At 36.6% G+C, this 21901-nt stretch overlaps 1 protein-coding gene across 6 annotated transcripts in view; it reads right to left on the bottom strand.

The window, feature by feature from the left end:
- TRPC4 (transient receptor potential cation channel subfamily C member 4) overlaps window positions 1-21901 on the bottom strand; it is a 255987-nt gene that overhangs the window by 191143 nt on the left and 42943 nt on the right. For all 6 annotated transcript variants that reach the window (XM_051831769.2, XM_002721087.5, XM_070048964.1 and 3 more), the window contains exon 2: window positions 19000-19171. The gene's annotated coding sequence lies outside the window, so the exon portion shown is untranslated. The remainder of the gene's footprint in view (window positions 1-18999; window positions 19172-21901) is intronic.

Raw genomic sequence — 21901 nt, 5'->3', positions numbered from 1 at the left:
CTCCCTATTAAGTTGAGAACTTTCAGCTTTTTATTTAAGGAAACTCTGCTGGCTTTCCTCAGCAGATCTGAATTGTCAACATCGTGACTCCTGCATGTTGGTACTGTTAAGTAAAATAAAGCCTAGTTGTACACAAACACTGGTTTACCTTGACAGTTGATCTGATAACCGAGATAGCTGTTAAGTAGACACTTTAGACAAAGGTACTCTACAATTCATATGGAATCATAAAAGACTCAGAATAGTGACAGTAATCCTGGGGGTAGGGGGTTAAGCTGGACACATCACATCAGATGGATGGATAATAAAATGGTGTCAGCTATAATGCTTCCTTTTTCAGCTCTGACTTGATTTACTTGAGACGAGTTTTTTATATTTTTTTCTTTGTTAGTCTGGCTAAATGTCTATTTTGTTTATATTCTCAAAAAAAAACTTTTTTGTTTTGTTGATCTTTTGGATTCTTTTCTGTTTCAGGTTCATTTATTTCTATTTGATCCTTATTATTTCTTTCCTCCTGCTGATTTGGTATTTAGTTTGTTCTTGTTCTTCTAAGTCTTTGAGATGCGTTACTAGATAATTTATTTGACATATTTCTCTCTCTCTCTTTTTTTAAAAAATTTATTTATTTATTTGAAAGGCAGAGTTTGAGAGAGAGAGGAGAGAACGCGAGATTTTCCATCTGCTGGTTCACTCCTCAAATGGCCACAACAGCTGAAGCTGTGCTAATCTAAAGCTAGGAGACAGGAGCTTCTTCTGGATCTCCCATGTGGGTGCAGGGGCTTACGCTGGGGCATCCTCTGCTCCTTTCCCAGGCCATTAGCAGGGAGCTGGATCAGAATTGGAGCAGCTGGGACTCAAAAAGGCACCCACATAGGATGCTGATGCCACAGACAGTGGCTTTACCTGGTACATCACAGCACCAGCCCCACATTTCTTTTTGTAATGTAAGAATTTAATGCTATAAAATTTCCTCTTAATAATACTGGTTTTACTATATCCCATGGGTTTTGATATGTCATATTTTCACTTCCATTTATTTCAAGAAATTTTAAATTTCTTTTTAAATTTCTTCAATGATTCATTGATCATTAACATGCTATTTAATTTCCATGGATTTGAATATTCTATTGTTGTTGATTTCTAGTTCTATTCCGTAGTTGTCTGAAAAGATACATGGTAATATTTTAATCTTTAATACTTTACTGAGACTTAGTTTACAACATAATATATGGCTTATCCTAGAAAATGTTTCCCGTGCTGATGAGAAGAATGTGTATTCTATAGCTGTTGTTTGAAATGCCCCATAAATATTTGTTAGGCCCATTTTCTCAATAATATGTTGCAACTCTGATGTATCTTAATGATTTTCTCTGTGGATGATCTATCCATTGATAAGTGTGGGTTGCTGAAATTCATCTACTAATATTGTATTTCATCTATCTCTTCTTTTAGGTCTAATATTATTTACCATATATATATATATATATATATATATCTGGATGGTCCTGTGTTGAAGGCATAAATATTTATGATTATTATATCTTCTTGCTAAATTAAACCTTTTATTGAACTATAATGTCCTTCTTCATCTCTTTTTGCAGTTTTTGAGTTAAAGCCTGTTTCAGTTAATATGAAGACAGCTACTCCTGCTTATTTTGGGTTTCCATGTGCCTGGTATATCTTTTTCTAGCCCTTCACTTTCAGTCTATGAGTACCTTTATTTTTGAAGTGAAATTCTTATAGGTAGCATGTAATAGGGTCTTGATTTTTCACCCATTCAGTCAACTTAACTCTTTGGCTGTTGAATCTCATCCATTTACATTCAAAGTCAGTATTGATATAAAATTACTAACACCTGCCATTTCATTGATTGGATACTAATTTTACTTGCTCTGGTAGTGAATTTGGTGGTGTCTTCTGTTTTCAATATGTTTACTTCCAATGAAGGGCTCCCTTCAGAATTTCTTTTAAGGATGATCTAGGGGTGATGAAATCTCTGTTGTTGCTTATCTGGAAAATACCTGATTTCTCCTTCACTTTTTAAGGATAGCTTCACAGGGCATAATATAATATTCTTGGTTGGAATTTTTTTCTTTTAATACCTTGAACATTTCATGCCCCTCTCTTCTGGCCAGCAGGGTTTCTATTGAGAATTCTGATGTTAGCTAATTGGTTTTCCTTTATATGTAATGACATTTTTTAAATTTTTTTATTTTTTTGACAGGCAGAGTGGACAGTGAGAGAGAGAGACAGAGAGAAAGGTCTTCCTTTGCCGTTGGTTCATCCTCCAATGGCCGCCGTGGCCGGAGCGCTTCGGCCGGCTCACCGCGCTGATCCGAACGCAGGAGCCAGGTGCTTCTCCTGGTCTCCCATGGGGTGCAAGGCCCAAGTACTTGGGCCATCCTCCACTGCACTCCCTGGCCACAGCAGAGAGCTGGCCTGGAAGAGGGGCAACCGGGACAGAATCCGGTGCCCTGACCGGGACTAGAACCTGGTGTGCCGGCGCTGCAAGGTGGAGGATTAGCCTAGTGAGCCGTGGCACTGGCCACTATAATGACATTTTTCTCTTTCTGTTTTAGGATTCTCTCCCTGTCCTTAAGTTTTGACAATTTGACTATACTATAGCTTGGATAAGGCCATTTTTAGTAGCATCTGCTTAGGACCGTTTGAGATTCTTGAATTTGTGTTTGAGGACCTGGGAAACATTGAACTATTATTTCATTTAGCGGATTCTCAAGCAATTTTGCTTTCACTTGTCCTTCAAAATTATCAATAATAATATTGGATCATTTAATGGTATCTCAAATTTCATGCAGACTTTCTTCATTCTTTTTAATTATTTCTCTTTATTTTTGTCTTATTGGGCTATTTCAAAAGTCTTAACCTCAGGGTCAGAAATTCTTTCTTCCACCTGGTCTATAGGGCTGTTTGAGCTCTGAGTTGTATTTTTTATTTCACTGATTAAAAATTTCATCTCCAAAATTTCTATCTGATTCTTCTTAATGATTTCTTTCTCCTTTGTAATGTTTTCATTTATGTCACTCACTAATTTCCTCATTTATTTTATTTATTTGTATTCTCTTGCATCAAATTTGAGTTTCCTTACAATTATTATTTTGAATACTATTTCTGGCATTTCATAGATTTTCTTCAAATCAGGTTCTAATTCCGGAGAACTACTGTGTTCTTTTAGATATGTCATGCTTCCATGTTTCTTTATGTTTCTTGTGTCTCTATGTTGACATCTGCATGATTGTGTAAGTGTCCCTTCTTTATGGAGTAGGTTTTCTCAGAAAACATCTTATGGTTTCGGTGTAATGCAGGGGTATCACTTGGTTTGTTGCTTTGGTTTTGGTTCCAGATGAGCCCAAAAGTTTTGCCTCTGAGTGATTCAAATTAATGTCAGCTGTGTCTATCAGTGACTAGAGTGGTCTAGTCTGCTATAATTTGTAGGATTAGTAGAGTTGCTTTGAGATGAATGTAGGTTTCCAAGGGTGTTTATCTTCAATCCACAGAGTTTGGAGTCAGTGACACCAGGAGTTGTGAAAACCTGGGCCTTGTTCTTGGTGCTGAGGAAGACAAGAGGGCCACCCGCCCTTGCCCACTGGAAAACCTGAGTGATTTGTGACTCTAGGACTGTGTGATGTGAATGGGCCCTTCCCCACAGCTTATTAGGGGACTGCAGCTGATGCTGCAGTTTATAACATCAACAGTCCTAGTCTTGGGACTAAGGAATATGAACTGAAGTCCACTCCATTCCTCAAGTGACTACAGGGTATACAGGAGATTTTACTCTGGCACGTAAGGGTACAGAGAAGTGAAATGCAAATAGGTTCTTCCCTAGGTCTACCAGGTAGATTCCAGAGGGATGGAGGAAATTAGAGCTCTTTGTTTACTGTCCTGGTGTTGCAGGGTACAGTGAGGGTAATTATCCAGAACTTCCAATGTCTGAGTGGATTTTTATGGACTGCTACTGGTGCTAGCCCCTAGAAAGCTTAGGGACATGCCTCTGGCTCATGTAGTGAGTGAGAGTAGCTCCAGGGCTATTACCCCCAAATTCCCACAGTTGCAGGATGCTGGAGATATGTCCTCCGTGCCACAAGTTACACTGACTCTGACTGATCACTTCTGGTAGCAGAGGTGCAGATACCATTTGCTTGATCTTTACAACTGAGTCCAGTGCTGGGGGCGGGGGGGAGGGGGCGGCGGCGGCTAGTGGAGGGAGGTAAGGTGGCTTCCCATCTTGGAGCCCAGCAATTGCTCACTCACCAGTCAGCTCCAAGGCTGACATTACACTCAGAGGGTGATTGGAACACTCCCTCTGCTGAAACCGTAGTGGTGGGCTGTGTGGCACCTTCCTACCTTGACTTGGTAAAACTGTGGCTCTCTGTCAGCAGTTGGCTGTGTCTCTGTCCTCTATTCTTATTGTTCCATGGAAACTTTGTCTTTATGTTACAACTCCACTGAAAATTCCTGTCAGTAAGACCTCTGGAAACCTGCTTCTTTGTTTTGTTTTCTGTATCCTAGGGCACCAATAGTCAGCGTGGCTTTACCTTATTCAGCTACTTTTGATCCCCTTTCTAATCTACAAATGCTTGACTTTTTAATGATCATGTAAATTTACGAATAAGAAAGCACTGTGCAAGTCACAAGAGATGGTAGTAGGTAATAAGTGTTTAATCCTGGTCTCCGATGTCCAGTATAGGGGCCCAAACACTTGGGCCATCTTCTGTTGCTTTTCTCAGGCCACTAGCAGGAAGCTGGATCAGAAGTGGAACAACCAGTATTCAAACCAGAGCCCATATGGGAGGGGCATTGCAGGCCGTGGCTTTACCTGATAGGCCATAATGCAGTTCTTGTCTTTTGAGGAATATTTACAAACTCACTTGTGTCTAATTAAGACTCATCATAACTTATGGGCACCTAATCTGCTACTTTTTGATTCCTTAGCCATAACCTCTCAACTAATCTGATCCAACCCACTTATGGATACAACCAGGAAAGGATAGCATAATTCCATCCTTTACTTGTATGGGATGGAGCATTGATAAATAATTGTGTGGGTTTTGTTTCCAATGTTAACTTAAACCCAAAATATTTAAACTCAGGGAGAGTTTAATGAGCTACCTGGAAATTCTCATTCCCTTTATTGTTCCCTGATTAGCAATTCAGATTATTTAACATCTTGAAAACACTATACAGTTAAGAGAAAAGCAGAAGGTATAAATATAAAAAGCAAACTAATATCTCTGCTTTGAACTTTTAATACTTTACTCAATCTTTTCACGTTCTTTGAATTAAGGGATTCTAACACCAATTATGCAAATCTGAAGCAAATTTTTTAACCAAAATGCTGAGCATATTCTTTTTAAAGCTTCATTATGCACAAGAAATTCAGCAACTCCTAAATGCCCCCAAGTGTAGTAATTACCATAGCAACTTAGAAAATTAAATATCTTTGGCAAAGCAATTTTAACAGGTTATTTGGTTATTGTACAAATTTATGATAAACTTGCTGTCCAGAGAATTTCATTCTGTGTTGTCATCTGCTCTATGACACTTTCAAAATTGTTAATGATACAAAGTTGTATTATGAGTCTTAAATACTCATTCTCAAGTTTATCTTTTTAGTGTGTTAGCATTGAAAGAGTTAAGATGGCACTTCAAACACGGTTTTTTATCAGCGGGCATTTTAGTAGTTTTTTTTTTTTTTTTTTAAGACTTATTTATTTGAAAGGCAGAGGCAGAGAGAGAGAGAGAGAAAAAAAAAAGAGAGAGAGAGAATCTTCCATTGGCTGGTTCATTCCCAAAGTGGCCACAATGGCCGGAGCTGCAGGTATCCAAAGCCAGAAGTCAAGAGCTTCCTCCAGGTCTCCCAAGTGGGTACAGGGCCCCAAGGACTTGGGCCACCTTCCACTCCTTTCCCAGGCCATAGCAGAGAGCTAGATCAGAACCAGCTAGACTCGAACCGGCGCCCATATGGGATGCCGGCACTGCAAGGCAGTGGCCTTACTCCATTATACCACAATGCAGACCTCAGTAGTTTCTTTTTAAATTCAATTAACTCTGTGCTTCTGGGTGTTTAACAGAGGATTAGATGCATAGTTCATTTTACAATAAATTTTCATTTCAGCTTTAACTAAATTAAACCAATTTCCTTTAAGTCAAAATTCTCCTGTTATTCTAGGAGTTGATATAACGTATTGATTTGATGCATGAGAAAGCTATGGAGATATATGTGTGTGTGTGTACGTGTGTGTGTGTGTGTGTATGGCATACACACATATGTGTTTATGACTATGTTTCCATTACATACAGCTATTATATCTCAGCTATTTCTCTTCGCTTCTTGAGGACCTGGTTGTCTTAAGGAAAACTGAGGAATTAAACCATCAGAATCTACTCTATTTCTAATAGATATGATCCCACACTACCTCAGGTAAAACATTTCATTAATATTATAAACAATTGTTCATGAAGTAAAATTACCACAAAATTATTTATTTATTTCCCTGGGAGGTTGGTAGCTGATACTTTACTTGTGAGTTTTCCATTCAAAATTACAATCTCAAAGTGTCATCATATTTTAAATCTCATAGATTTTCAGTATGCATTAATAGATTATTTACATAAAAGTGAAAAAGAAATATTTCCTTCTAGTCATTAAATATATGGTCTCTATAATGTCAGACATTGGGATATCTATAAATAGTTTTACTTTATTACTTTGAACCAGATGTTTGATATATTCTAATTATGATCTTCTGTATAAATCAACATTGTGTTTGGAAGAAAAATAGTCACTAGCAAGAAAATTCTATATTTTGTATATTCAACTGTACCGAAAATAAGAAATTATATAGTAGAAGTTTATTTTAGTGAAAACTTACTTTAGATCTCCTCTTTATGTGTTATGTAATGAGTGAAAATAGTGAAAGACATCTTGATAAATGGTAGTAAACTTTTAATCAATACTTAGTCAGCACTACACTGTTGACATCTAGAAATGCATGGAGAGTTTAACTTTTCTTTTTCAGATTTCCTCAAAAATTACCCGAGTTTTCAGACGATGACTCCTTTATTTACTGTGTCTTCCAGGGTTCCTGCTTTTGCCAAACTCAGGGAACTCTGTGGACTCTCTACGTTTTGTATTTTTGAAGAACATCAGATTTTTGTCAGCAAAAGCTGAACTGAACTCAATATTTGATACCTTACACAACCGTAGGCTGGCAGGATTATTTAACTCAGAGTTAAATTTCCTTATGTGTAAAATAGAAAATGACACTATCTCAGAATCTTGTGCGAATGAATTGAGATAAAATACATTAAGCAAACCTTGGAGCCTAATTACCAGAAGACACATGATGTGTGCACGTATTTATAAAATTTCCATTCTGACATTTTTGTCTCTGGTAATTTTGGAAGTTCAGGGGTGCATTGACCTTATTTTTATATAAACCACACTGTGACACAATAACTAATTGCAAATTTAGGAACCTTTGATCTGAGCAGCCCAGGGTATTTTACACTACTCATAAGGTCATAATATCAGATAGCTTTGCCACTCCTGGATTCTGTGCTGACAATGAAAACTGTGTTGGTTTTGCAATAAAAAAAATATTGGTTTTTGAAATTTCCTTCTACCACTTAGCTTCAGGCTAGTGATTTCTTCAGAGACTTGGTCCCTCTGTCATGGTGGATAATAATGTCCTCAAGCAGGGTTGCTGCTGTGCAAATGTGATAACAATGGCTACAAAGCACCTGATACAGAGGCATCCAGTCAATGGTGATTATGTATATTTTTACCACAATCCTAGATATAACCTCCTGAAATCATTTGTAAATAATTTATTTGTATAAATCGCATATGCTTTTTAAATAAAGACAATTGTAAGTTGACATACATATTATGTAACGAATCTCTTTATAGTTTAATATTTAATCCAAGAAATACTTATATCAAAAATTTTAAATTTAATTTAAAATATTTAAATCAAAAATTTAAATTTTTAAATTTAATTTTCAGACTATTTGAGAGCTATGATCAGCTAGGTTGATAGCATACGAAAGGACCAATTTCTGAAACCTACAGTCATCTAATGTATTTAATATAAGGGTACTTCAAAATGCTTGTGGCAAATGGAATTAAAAGATAAAATTTCTTTTAGTACAAAAATTTTTAAATCCATACATGTTTTTCACAATATGTATTTTCTATGAACATTTTAAAGTTTTGTTGCATTTAGTTCTTTCACTTTGTTTTATAGGATTGCTTATGAAAAATTGTATGTCACAGAGTCAGTGTTACGGCACAGTAGTTTCAGCCAATGCCTGCAATGTTGGCATTCCATAATGATGCTGGTTTGTGTCCCAGTTGTTCCAATTCCAATCTAGCTCCCTGCTAATAAGCCCAGGAAAGCAGAAGAACATGACCCAAATGCTTGGATCCCTGCACCCATGTAGGAGATCTGGACAGAATTCCAGGCTCTTGACTTTGGCTCAATCCTGGACATTTTGGCCATTTTAGGACTGAATCAGTGAATGGACAATCTCTCTCTCTTTTTTACTTTCTCTCTTTCTCCCTCACTCTGTAACTTTGCTTTTCAATTAAATAATAAACCTTTAAAAACATTAATGAAAATATTACTAATACTAGAGGTATTCTCCAAATCAAATATGCAAGAGAATTTCAAGATTTCATGGAAAATTGAAATGAAAAGATGTGAATTTTTCATGAACCTGAAGCCCCCTTGTATCTATACATATAGAAAGGTAAAAGAGCTATTAAGATAAAATACACATACACATACACACATTATATATATGCACACATATATATGTATAATAATGCATTTTATCTGTCAACTAATAGATGAATAAAATTAATACACTAAAATAAAAATGACTGTAATGTAAACCAATATAAGCCATAAAAGTATGATACAACACTGTTACTATAGACTTTGTGATATAAATTAATATGAATGTAAATTCTCACAAGAGTATTTCCCTATTTAACGGTTTTGTTTTCATAAGCTAATTTCCATATGTTACTAGCTATTGATTTCACAATGCTTCAACTGATAAAGCATTTTATAATCTTTCTTTTGACAAGAAATAATTCAAAAGACATTTATCTAAGCAGAAGTCAGGCCACTCATCATTTTTACCATAAAACAGCAGCATATCTTAAATGTGAACTTTTTGTATTGTTTTTGAGGGTGTAGCATGTAAAATTTCTCTTGAATTGTTTTTCCTAATTAGAGTAGATAAATGCAGAATAGCAAATATTTTAAAAAGTAGGCATTCCTCAACTCTGGCAGAGGATCATTACAAGCTACCTTGAAAAACAGCATAATACTGCTCACAAAATACACAGGCTGCAGTTGCACCAATGTTGTGGCTCAGCTGATTAAGCCAGCACCTGTGATGCCATCATCACATATGAGCTGTGGGTCATGTCCTGGCTGCTCCACTTCCCACCCAGTTTCTTGCTAATTTATGTGGGAAGGCATTGGAGGCCCAAGTGCTTGTGACCAAGCAACACATGTGGGGCATTGGATAGAATTCCAGTCTCCTGGCTTGGGCCTCATCCAGCCCTAGCCAGTGTGCCATTTGGGAGTAAACCAGAAGATAGATGATCTCTCTCCCTCCTGCCTTTCCCTCCCTCTGTCATTCTGTATTTCATATATATATATATATATATATATTTCATATATATACATATGTATATTTATATCTCCACTCCATATATATATATATATATATATATATATATATATATCTGTGAGTTCCAGAGCATTGGCAAAGACTATATATATATATATATATGTTAAGAACTTACCCTAAAATGCAAATGAATCTTAATTCCACTATTACATTATTGAATATAACTGAACCAAATTCTTAAACAGAATGATTTTTCATTTGTTTGCTCATTTGTTCATTCATGGACATTTTATTGAATGTGTACTGTCTTGGAGAAGTGAAATGGTTAGAATCATGCCAGGGGATCCCAATACAATCCCATCAAGGTGGCATGTACCAATGCCATCTCACTAGTCCCAGTGATCAATTTCTGTTCACAATTGATCACACTGATAGGTCTAAGAGTCAAAGGGATCACACAAACAAGACTAGTGTTTGCTAATACTAGCTGATAGAATCAAAAAGGGAGAGAACGATCCATCATGGGAAGCGGGATATACAGCAGACTCATAGAATGGCAGATGTCCTAAATAGCGCTCTGTCCTCAGAATCAGCCCTTAAGGCATTCGGATCTGGCTGAAGAGCCCATGAGAGTATTTTAGGCATCGAAAGCCAAGTCATTCTGTAAAAAAAAAAAAAAAAAAAAAAAAAAGAAGAAGAAGAAGAAGACCTAAATGAAAGATCTCTGTGAGTGAGATCCCAGTGGAAAGAATGGGGCCATCAAAGAAGGAGGTACCTTTCTCTGAAGGGAGGAGAGAACTTCCACTTTGACTATGACCTTGTCTAAATAAGATCGAAGTCAGCAAACTCAAGAGGATTCCATAGCCTTGGAAACTCATGACTAGAGCCTAGGGAGATTTCTTATGCCATAAACAAGAGTGTCAAATTGTTAAGTCAACAACAGGAGTCACTGTGTACTTACTTCTCATGTGGGATCTGTCCTGAATGTGTTGCCCAATGTGAAGTAATGCTATAACTAGTACTGAAACAGTATTTTACACTTTGTGTTTCTGTGTGGGTGCAAACTGATGAAATCTTTACTTAATATATACTGAATCAATCTTCCATATATAAAGAGAATCGAAAATGAATCTTGATGTGAATGGATTGGGAGAGGGAGCGGGAGATGGGAGGGATGTGAGTGGGAGGGAAATTATGGGGGGAAGCCATTGTAATCCATTAACTGTACTTCGAAAATTTATATTTACTAAATAAAAAAATATAAAGATATGGCTTTCTTTTTTCAACTTCAAATTTTTAGATGGTGAGTAAGCCATATAAAGTCACAAGTACAATATCACAAATTCTAAAATAAAAATGTTTAGAAAGATTTACAAATATTTGAAATCTTCACTGAAAGGTAATATTTGAGCTGGATTTAGAAGGATGAAAAATTGTCTCAGGTAGAAAAAATAGAAACCAATTTTTGAAAGTTGAAAACAACAAAAGGATGGGATCCTGAAAATTGAATGCATACTTAAAGAAAAATGATTTGTGAACAAGGAAGTTCTGGAATCTCATATAAATCAATAAAAATGATTCTGAAACTACAAACTTTATTTTTGGTATCAAATCAACTAATGATTACAAATTTTTATTGAGTAATTCAGTGTGGTAGTTAGCTTTATGTTACTATAACAAAATACCCATGACAACTTGTTGATGAAGGAAGGAATTTTTTTTTTTTACTGATAACAGTTTTGTAGTCAAAAATCCAAGATCAGCAGCCCTACTGGTTTATCTGCATAGTGAGGATGGAAGATGGCAGAACATTTGCAGAGGAAGGATTACATGATGATCCAATAAGCAGAGACAACACAACCAGGTTCCAATCTGGCTTCTATAACCAAATCTGAGAGAACTACCTTCCAAGAGCAACCCTCCAGTGGACTAAGGGCCTCCTAATAGACACACTTATACACTGTAATTGGATCAAGCCTCTACCCTCTTAGCAGCATCCATCCATCATTTTGGGAATGAATCATCAGCATGAGTTCAGGAGCCATATCCTATTCAAATAATGCCATAATCATGTTAGGAACCAGGTTTACAACACTTCTACCTTTTTCTATTTTTTATTTTGAATGATTTTACAGTTCTAGACTATTTGCAAAGACAGTACTACATGTCTGGGTAAGATTTCATTTCTTTGTATAATGTTTTTATTCTCCTTCAGGATCCATAGGAAGAAACCACACTGCCTTTGGCCATCATTTCTTCCTAGTATTCTTCAATCTGTGACAGTTTCTAAATTTTCCCTGCTTTTCCTGACCTTAAAATTTTGCAAATTACTAGTCATGTATTCTATATACTATCTGTCAATTTAGGTTTGTTTGATTTTCCTCATGATAAAACTGATATTGTGGGCATGGGAAAAGGGATGATGCGACCATTTCATCGCATCATTGCACAATATGATTTATCACTGATGGTGTTAACCTTGACCACTTAGTGAAGGACAGGATTATCAGCTTTCTCTATTCTCATTTACCTAGTTAGTAGAAGCAGGTCAACAAGTCCAGCCCACATTCAAGATGAGAATACTTATGCTTGACCTTCAAGAGGAAGGATTATTAAAAAATTTTTGGATATTTGTTAGAACCATCAACATAATTAATAAATTCTTGAGAATTTCAGGAACTGAAAATATAATTTTTTCCTCCTTCACATTTTGCCCACTAATTTCATCATCCATCAGTGGATCTTGCCTGCAAAAATTATTAATGTGATATTCAAATTGAGGTTTTCTATATCCGTGATTTCTTCCCTATTTGTTGCTTGGCATTCTTAAAGAAAACTTCTCCCATTTCACTTCCACTTTATTTAACCAGTCACCATTTATATCATTATGAATTTATGGGTATTTATTTTATTTTTGAGTTACAATTTAATACCATTGCTGTTTCTTTGCTTGCTCAAACTGTTTCAGCTTTGGCCATTGGGAACTTTTTCAGGCTGACATCTGTGTCCATTTGACATCCTCTAATTCTTTTTATTTATTCTTTTTCTTGATCACTCGCTTACTTTCCGGCATTACAAGATGCTCCAGGTTTTTCTTATATGTTCCCTGCCCAGTTCCAGCAGCAGCCATTCTTTAAAGGAACCCCAGTATTCAGAAATCAGTATCTGGATACTAGTGTGCTTGCTGCTACTGAGGTGTCACTGACTCTAGGTCCTCTCAGTATACAGAGCACGAAAATACATCTGGTACATAAACCACACATATAGGCACATTTATATTTGTATTTTTGTACACATATACACATACAGAAACACAATCATTATGATGTTTCAAATTGCAGTCTAGCACCATAGTCTCATTCTAGCATTCACCTTTGCATTTATAACTTTGCTTTCTGTTAGTAAGAAAATAAGTTTTATCTGTTGAACCTCACTATATAAGTATTGCCAGACCATACTGTTGTATGAAATAGATCAACCTACCAGAGTACGGTATTTGTGTTCAGTTCTTTGTGTCTCCTGTCTTAGATAGAAATGTGATTTTCATTGTTATTTAGTTAATCCCCTTGCTTCCTCACCAGTTCAAGTAGTTTATAAGATTTGCAGCCCATTAATCCATTAACAAATTATTTTATTATTATTTTTTTTTTTACTTTTTTGACAGGCAGAGTGGACAGTGAGAGAGAGAGACAGAGAGAAAGGTCTTCCTTTGCCGTTGGTTTACCCTCCAATGGCTGCCGCGGCCGGCACACTGCGGCCGGCGCACTGCGCTGATCCGATGGCAGGAGCCAGGAGCCAGGTGCTTTTCTTGGTCTCCCATGGGGTGCAGGGCCCAAGCACCTGGGCCATCCTCCACTGCACTCCCTGGCCACAGCAGAGGGCTGGCCTGGAAGAGGGGCAACCGGGACAGAATCCGGCGCCCCGACCGGGACTAGAACCCGGTGTGCCGGTGCCGCTAGGCGGAGGATTAGCCTAGTGAGCCGCGGCGCCGGCCTTCCATTAACAAATTATACTGTAGAGGAAAAGACATAGAGTTTGTGCTAAATCCTGGCTTAAAGAGAAGCAAGGAGCTCTTAATTGTGTTAATAATGATGAAGAAGATCCCTAACAAACCACAAGACATCAATACTATGAGTTTTTCTGGAGCACTAAAATCCATTAATATTGGAAACAAAATACCAGTGAAAGTTATTTGATACAATAAGTATATATTTATTCACTCACGGAAAATTTCTGGGGGATGGGAGTTTGGCACACTGATTAAAACTGTGTCCACTGACTAGAATGCGTGTGTCTCTGTCACCTATGGATAATCTGGATTGAGTCTCCAGCTTCTGGGCATTTGAGGAATGAGCAGGTGGATGGGATCTCTGTTTTCCTGCCTCTCTCTCTCTCTCTCTCTCTCTCTCTCTCTCTGCAGCACCTAGGACTATAAGGACACAATTCCTATTTCATCCGTTTGGACTATCTTTCCTGATCTTGGTTATCTACAACTCAACTCCATCTGCTTTGTCATCTCCTCCTGAATCGCAAGACTCAAGCTTCACACAGTCTTGGAAAAATTCTGCAACCCTTCTTATCCCAGTCATGGTCATTTCCATTTCTAGTTTCATACTTCTCTAAGTAAATAGCTTCTATGAGCATTTAAATATTTATTGCATTAACAGATTTTCTAGCTTTCTTTCTCATTGTATCTTAATGTATTCTCCTTTAAAACAGAGATTGCTTTGTTGATCCCTGTACTCCCACTACTTGCTGGTGATAATGGGCCCTATTTTGTCAAGTAAATGAATGCATTAAGACTGTGCACTTGAGTTATTTCCAAGAGCAGATGGAGATTAAGTATTATTCTAATTTGTGCTATACACCTCTGGTAAAAAAAAAAAAAAGACTATTCCAAAGCAGAATTATATGAACTACTAAAGTGGATAAACAAATGATGATAAATAGATTGCCAAAAGCAGAATCCAGACTTTGCCAGAAATACTGCATTTTAACATATTTATTATAGATGTCCCTCAAGCTGCTAGCTAAAAGCAATTGAAAGTTAAAATCCAGTGTGCATTTTTGTTTTTATAGTTTTTATTTCTATAGATATGCTTATTAACTATATCATAAATTCATGTAGTTCTTTCTTGTAATTTTATTATAGAAATTATCAACTCATCTTTTTAAAAAGTTAGTGAAAGAATCACCTTGAGAGATATACAAGGTGGATCCCATCAAAAATTTTTCACCTGTTCCGTCACTCAGTATAGAGTAACTAAGTAGTTCCTCTTACAAACCCATACTTGATAAAGGCCTGTGTGCCTAACAGAGCCATACATTGTAGGAGCACATAGTAAAGAGAAGACATAAATGTTTCCTATGTGAGGATTAAAGTGCTTCACATAAAAGGGAAAAAAAGCTGACCTTTAATAAGTCAATATGATTTTGCCAAATAGAGAAAGGAAGGAAAGATACTGTGTGTATAAATGTATGTGTGTGTATGTAATACACTGCCATTTTATTTGAGGTAAACAATTTGCATTTTATATTTATGTATTCCATACATATGTGTTGAGAAATCAATAGCTATCAGACACTATAACATGCTGAGGATGTTACCTATGCAAATGTATCAGATATGGTGACTGCTCTTCTAGAACTCCTGTTCATCATGGGAAGGTAGAATAAAGCAATTTCACAAGGTAACTATGAAGGTCCCTTAATCTGCTGAGCAGGGGAGGAAGCATTATCTGTGAATTGAATGGAGGAAGCAATGAACGCTGAGACCACAGAGAATAGCAACACAGGCTAGAAGTTTGACTTATTCAGGGCTGGATTGAGCATGAAAGTCATTGTTTCTGGAGTGCTTACAGAAATACCTGAGTATGTGTATGATAGGGTATTCCAAAACTCATAAAAATGTATACATTGTTGGAATGAGCATTTGGTGAAGCAGTGAAGAAGCCACTTGGAATCCCACATCCCACAGTGTAGAGTCTGACTCAAGTCCCAGCTCCTCTGCTTCCAATCCAGCTTCCAATGTGCACCCTGGGAAGAAGCAGGTGATGGCTCAAATATTTGGGTCTCTGTCACCCACTTGGGAAACCTGTTCAGCTTGGGCTTGTGTGGGCATTTGGAGAGTGGAACAGCAGATAGACGATATCTTTCTGTTTGTATCTTTCTGTCTTTCCATCACCCTACCCTCCAAATAAAGTTAAATGAACAGCAAATTAAAATAGATAGCTAGATACAATTGATATTGATCCTCTAGGTAACTTAGGCGAGAGTTGTGAGGATTGCAATGTAGAGGTCACTGTCTGGAGGGTTAAATCCAGATAGTAAAGTTCTTGATTGTCAAAGCATTTTAGCAGGAACTAAACTGGAACAGTGAACTGTTTAGAAACTTCTAGAAAAGGACACAGTAGTGAAGTCTGGAATTCACTGGTACTTAGCATGTCCTAGGCACTCTGCCACATGCATTACATCTATTATTTTCTCACAACTCCAAGAGAAGGCAATGTTATTTTAAGTACTTTATAGATAAGGAAACAGAAGCACTGAGATATTAAGATATTTCCTAAAGTCATACAACTATAAAGGGACACAGCTGGGGTCTGAACCAAGACAGTAGGCTCCAGATTCCAAATCCTTTAACCCTACACTGTTTACTTTTCAATCTGAACTGAAAAGAACTATGGAAAGCAGATTTCAGTTTCTTGGGGGAAAAAAAAGGAACTTTGACTGACTTTTAAAGAGACATTGCTTTGAAAAAAAATTTACTACCAGGGTTCATATTGTATTCTGTACATTAGAAAACTTTTTTTTTAATGTTTCTTCAGATTTCACAACAAAGTGTTTTCAGTACTTGAAAGTATGTAAAGATTATATTTTATAAACAGATACAATAGTGAAGTGAACAATGAATGAATATATAATTTTAAAATATATAAAATGCCTTTTTTAAAGTGTTTTCACTTTGAAACTTTCTAGTAAATCCAGCAGGAAGTTTATCTATTTTACAGGGAAGATAACTGGCTTGGGAGTGATTGTACATATAAAGATACATTAAAGCTAATTAAAATATTTCCACAAAGACATGTTTTAATGAGTAAGAACTATATTAGCAAATTATAAATGAGAAATTAATTTTATATAATCTTTAATTATCAAAAATTGCATTGAAAGTCTCAAAAAGTTTATATTTTACTTATATATGATAAATATTATCAAAATATATCATAAATAGATAACAGCATTTCACATCTTGAGGTAACAAATGTGTTTTCTCCAACCTTCTCGAATTACTTTTGCATGAAAGAATTCATATTCTTTTTTTAAATTATTTTATTTATTTATTTGACAGACAGTGAGAGGAAGAGACAGAGAGAAAAGTCTTCCTTCTGTTGGTTTATCCACAGATGGCTGCAGTGGCCAGAGCTGTGCCAATTGAAGCCAGGAGCCAGGTGTCTCTTCCTGGTCTCCCATGTGGGTGCAGGGGCCCAAGGACTTGGGCCATCTTCCACTGCTTTCCCAGTCTATAGCAGAGAGCTGGATTGGAAGAGGAGCAACTGGGACTAGAACCGGAACCCATATGGGATGCTGGCACCACAGGTGGAGGATTAACCTACTGAGCCATGGCGCCAGCCCCAAGAATTCATATTCTTAACATAACTTCTACTGAAAATGTTTTTATATTATTTCTATTAGATAAGATAGTGAATACTACTATCATTACTACTATCATTGGTCTATAGACAGTAAGAATTGTCTTTGAATTGTGTATAATTTAATGGTAACAATTTTGGCAATGTAGACTTGCCATAAGCAACCTACTTCCATCAATGAAAAATTATGTCTATTTATAAATAATCTTATGCATATTTATAGATGTTACCATATTGTATATATGCCTCATGTTTTTCCATTCTTCCCTGGAAAAGTCATGAACTAGTAATGTGTGCTCTTTTAAATGTAAATACATGATTTTCTTTCCGTTAATAATACAGATGTATATATAGAATACTTCCAGCAGGGAGAAGATTTCAGCATCTGACTAGACAGGGAGATTTTTTATACCATATTATAGGACCCTGAGGTTTTGTTATTTTGTAGGATATGTTTTACACTATTTTGCAATATTGTGCTTTTTAAGCTGGGAGTCTTGATATGATTAAAGTACTCTGGATATTAACAAATACATTAAAAATTATGAAAATCTTGATTTAATATTTGTTTACAAGGGTCTTATATAAGGATACTTTAAAAAGTTAATGGACAATGAAAGTAAAAGCTAAGTTTGTTTTGGTGGTGGCCATTTGGTACAGCAGCTAAGATGGCACTTGGGATGCCCAAATCTCATATCCTAGTGCTTGGGTTCAAGTCCAGCCTCCATTTCTGAGTCCAGCTTCCTGCCAATACACTTTCTGGGAGGCAGCAGGTAATTTCTCCAATAATCGGGTCCCTGCCATTCACATGGAGACAAAGATTGAGATCTGTGCTCCAGACTTTGGTTTGGTATAGCCAGAGCTATTGTGCAAATTTAAGGAGTGAACTAGTAGATGGAAGATTTCTTTCAGTTTCTGTTCTGTCTCTGTCTTTCTGCCTTTCAAACAAAATGAACATGAATAACAACTTTTTAAAGCAATAAATAAGTTTAATCTGGTGAAAAAAAGAAACAACGAAATCCTTGTATATAAGGAGTTTCTAAAACATCCTTGGCAGCAGTTCAGTTTTGTTAGATAACCTAAAGTCTGTTCAAATGCCCTACGTGTGCAAATTTCAGTTAGCCTCTGTGTGTAGGTTTCATCTTTATGTCCTTACCTGTGAGAAATTCCAGTTTAAATGCTATTTTATTGGTAATAAAACCCCATAAATTTCATGAGATCAAGGTAAATGTATTCTTTAGTGAAATTAGAGGCAATCAGAGATGTCACTAAAGCAAGGTCAGAACATGAAAAGATAAAGCCAAAGAGAGAATAAATTCATAAAATTGGGAAAATAGAAATCTGGTAGGAGGAAGAAGAAGGACTGGAGCCTTGCAGGAATGCGATGGGAGGGAAAGTACGGTGGAAAGAATCCTATGCTCCTAACTCTGCATATATGAAATATGTGAAATTGTATACTTTTAATAAAACTTTTAAATTAAAAAATTTAGAAAAAGAAATTATGATGCCTTTGAAGTTAAGTTTGATGACTTCAGTTGTTAGCCTAGAAGACATTTATGTAGACAAAGACCTTAATAACAAACACAGAAGTGTTCTGAAGAAGGTAAAATGAGTCAATCATACATTGTGAATAAGAATATCAACATAAATAAAAATATGAAACAATTAAAAATCATACCTTGAAGGTCAATGAGCGTGCTGTGTTCCTCTGCCTTCATCTTTGATGCACTGAACTCTTGTCAATAGGAATATTTCACACAGTATGATTTCCATGTAATGACTTCAATTTTAGCATAAATCAAAAGGTAGCCTCTTGATAGTGTTTGCACAGAACAAGGTAATTACTGCATCTAATTGAAGACAAAAGAAAAAGTAAGCTAAAATCTGGAAGGTCCGTTATTGTTGCTGTTCCCCCCAGGGACCCTGTGGAATTTCAAAGAATCCTTATGGATACCAGAAAACTGATATATACACTTACAAACACATATGCTGGTCATTTAGAAATCAAATTAAAACTCCTGGGGCAACTGCAGCAACATCATTATATCTGAAAATTTCATTCCCTTGTACCTATCAAGCCCTGGATTCAGTGTACCTAACTTATGAAAGATTTTGTGTTTGAGAGTAAAAAGAGAATTAATGTAGGCTGACTGACCTTCAAAGTAAATTGGGATGTCAGCAGTATAATTATGATCATTGAGGTTTTCCTGAATGATTGGGAGAGAAGGGAGGAAGGGTTATGTATTATTACCGCAAAATCTAAGCCTGAACCCACGATGTCTCCTTTTCATACACTGTGGCTCAGTAAGCCCTGGCAGCCTCTGTTATGCTCTGGTGACTTTTTGGCATTTGGGTGTGCCAATTAATGACTATTGCTCAAGAGAGTGAGATTTTTAAGGCTCTGTTCCCAATGAGCTGTCTAGTAACTCCAATTACAATAATGCCCATGATGAAATATGTAAAAAATTGATTAAACCGGTATATAGAAAAGTGATTTTAGGGACATCTTGTAACTCAGATGCTATATGAAAATATTACAATTGCTGTATGTGCCAAATTTTCTCCCTTCCCTTCCTCCACTTTTGATAATAACAAAATTGAGCCAAACACACATTTCTCTTTCTCTCTCTTTCTCTCTCTCTCTCTTATTCTCCTTTTTTTCCTCCCTCCCTCCCTCTCCATCTTCCTCTCTCCCTCTGTCTGTCTTCCACAGATACATATACTGTGCTACAGTAATTCTTCCTAGGCCTCAAATCCCTTCCTAATGTCCATCAATGCTCATAACAAGATTTAAGTCTACATGGAAGAGCAGCTGCTTCTGTTCAAATAATCCATTTGAGGATTTAGATTCAAGACTGTTAAAAAGCATAAAGTCCCCTACAATGTGGATGTCTAAAAGTGTCATGCTCACTTTTCAGCAACTGTTAGAAAAATAGTAATAATGATAATAGTGTTATAGATTTAATTAGCAAACAATAATGAATCTCACTCCATTGCACCCAAGTCATAAGTACAGAAATAAATTTAATATGTTTTTAAGAGAAATAAATAAGTAATACAAACATTACAAACTCCTCGAGGGTAAGACACCTAGGTTCCACTTGCTCTGTCACCCCCATGTCACCAGGGAAAAGGCTGTGCTCTGGAACCAATCTAAAGTATAAAGGAAATAAATCAACCCATGACAGCCTGATGGAAACCCACTGCATTGCCATAGAGGGACTTAAAAATCTCTCCATCCTTCCAGAATGAGTCATGCCCACTTATTGCTCTCATTTGTGTCAATGCTGTTTCTGAAATAAATGACAAACCATTTACTGTAGGGAAAAATACCTAGCCTAAGGTGAAAAATGAAAGGCTTTAAAAACTGCCTCAAGTCATATTATGAGATCTTCAATTAAAGTATATAAATTTAGGTCTGAAAATTCTTGATTTGCAGTGTGGTTTGACTTATTTTAAAAAGTAGATTTTTGACATCTGTTTGGTCATTGGAAAAGTCAGTAATTCTCTGGTTGCAGACCCCTTTCACTCTAATAGGTGCTACAAGAACAGTTCTTTCACTCTGAGTTACTTGGTTCAACTTATCACAGATTCTACTCTCTTTCTTCAAAATTAAAAAAAATAAAGTGATCATAATTGTGAAGGAATTAATGCTCTATGCCTTCAAAACTATGCCTCCAAATTATATTCTTGCTGTTATTATTCAAATGCTTCACTGAAACAAGTAAAAGCCAGGGTATTTCAAAAAGTCTTTAATGAAAGTGAAAAGAAAATAAATACATTGGCAAGTATATCTCAGAAAAGTATACTAGTATATATTTTATTTTAACACTAGGAATACAAGAAAAGGTACCTAACACAACAGCTAATGATGAAATAAAAAAAAAGAAATACCTCACTTTAAAACTAAGCTCTGAACACTCACTATAATTGTACAGTTTGGGGAAGGGGGCTGGCGCTGTGGCATAGCAGGTAAAGTCTCCACCTACAATGCCGGCAACCCATGTTGTTGCCGGTTCGCATCCCAGCTGCTCCACTACCAATCCAGCTTCTTGCTAATGGCCTGGGTAAAGTAGTGGAAAATAGACCACGTGTTTGGGTACCCAGCACCCATGTGTGAAACCAGGATGAAGCTTCTACCTGCTGGCCTTGGTCTGGCCCAGCCTCAACTGTTGCACCCATCTGGGAGTGAACTAGCACATAGAAGATCTCCCTCTTTCTCTGTCTCCTTCCTCTCTCTCTGTAATTTTGCATTTTCTTTCTTTTAAAGGAAAAGATTTATTTCATTTATTTTGAAAATCTGAGTTACAGAGAGAGATAGAGAGAGGGGTGAAAGAGAGAGAGGGACAAAGAGATAGAGGTCTTCCATCTGCTGGTTCACTCCCCCAATGACAGTTAAAGCTGGAACTGGAGGAGGTCAAAGCCAGGAGGCAGGAGCTTCCTCCAGGTCTTCCACATGGGTTCAGGGGCCCAAGGACTTGTGCCATCTTCCACTACTTTCCCTGGAGCATTTGCAGAGAGCTGGATCTGAGGTGAACCAGACAGGACTTGAAGGAGCATTCATGTGGGATGCCAGCACA

The sequence above is a fragment of the Oryctolagus cuniculus genome, chromosome 9, assembly GCF_964237555.1.
Source record: "Oryctolagus cuniculus chromosome 9, mOryCun1.1, whole genome shotgun sequence".
Taxonomy (NCBI): domain Eukaryota; kingdom Metazoa; phylum Chordata; class Mammalia; order Lagomorpha; family Leporidae; genus Oryctolagus; species Oryctolagus cuniculus.
This window is presented reverse-complemented; position numbering and strand designations above follow the sequence as displayed.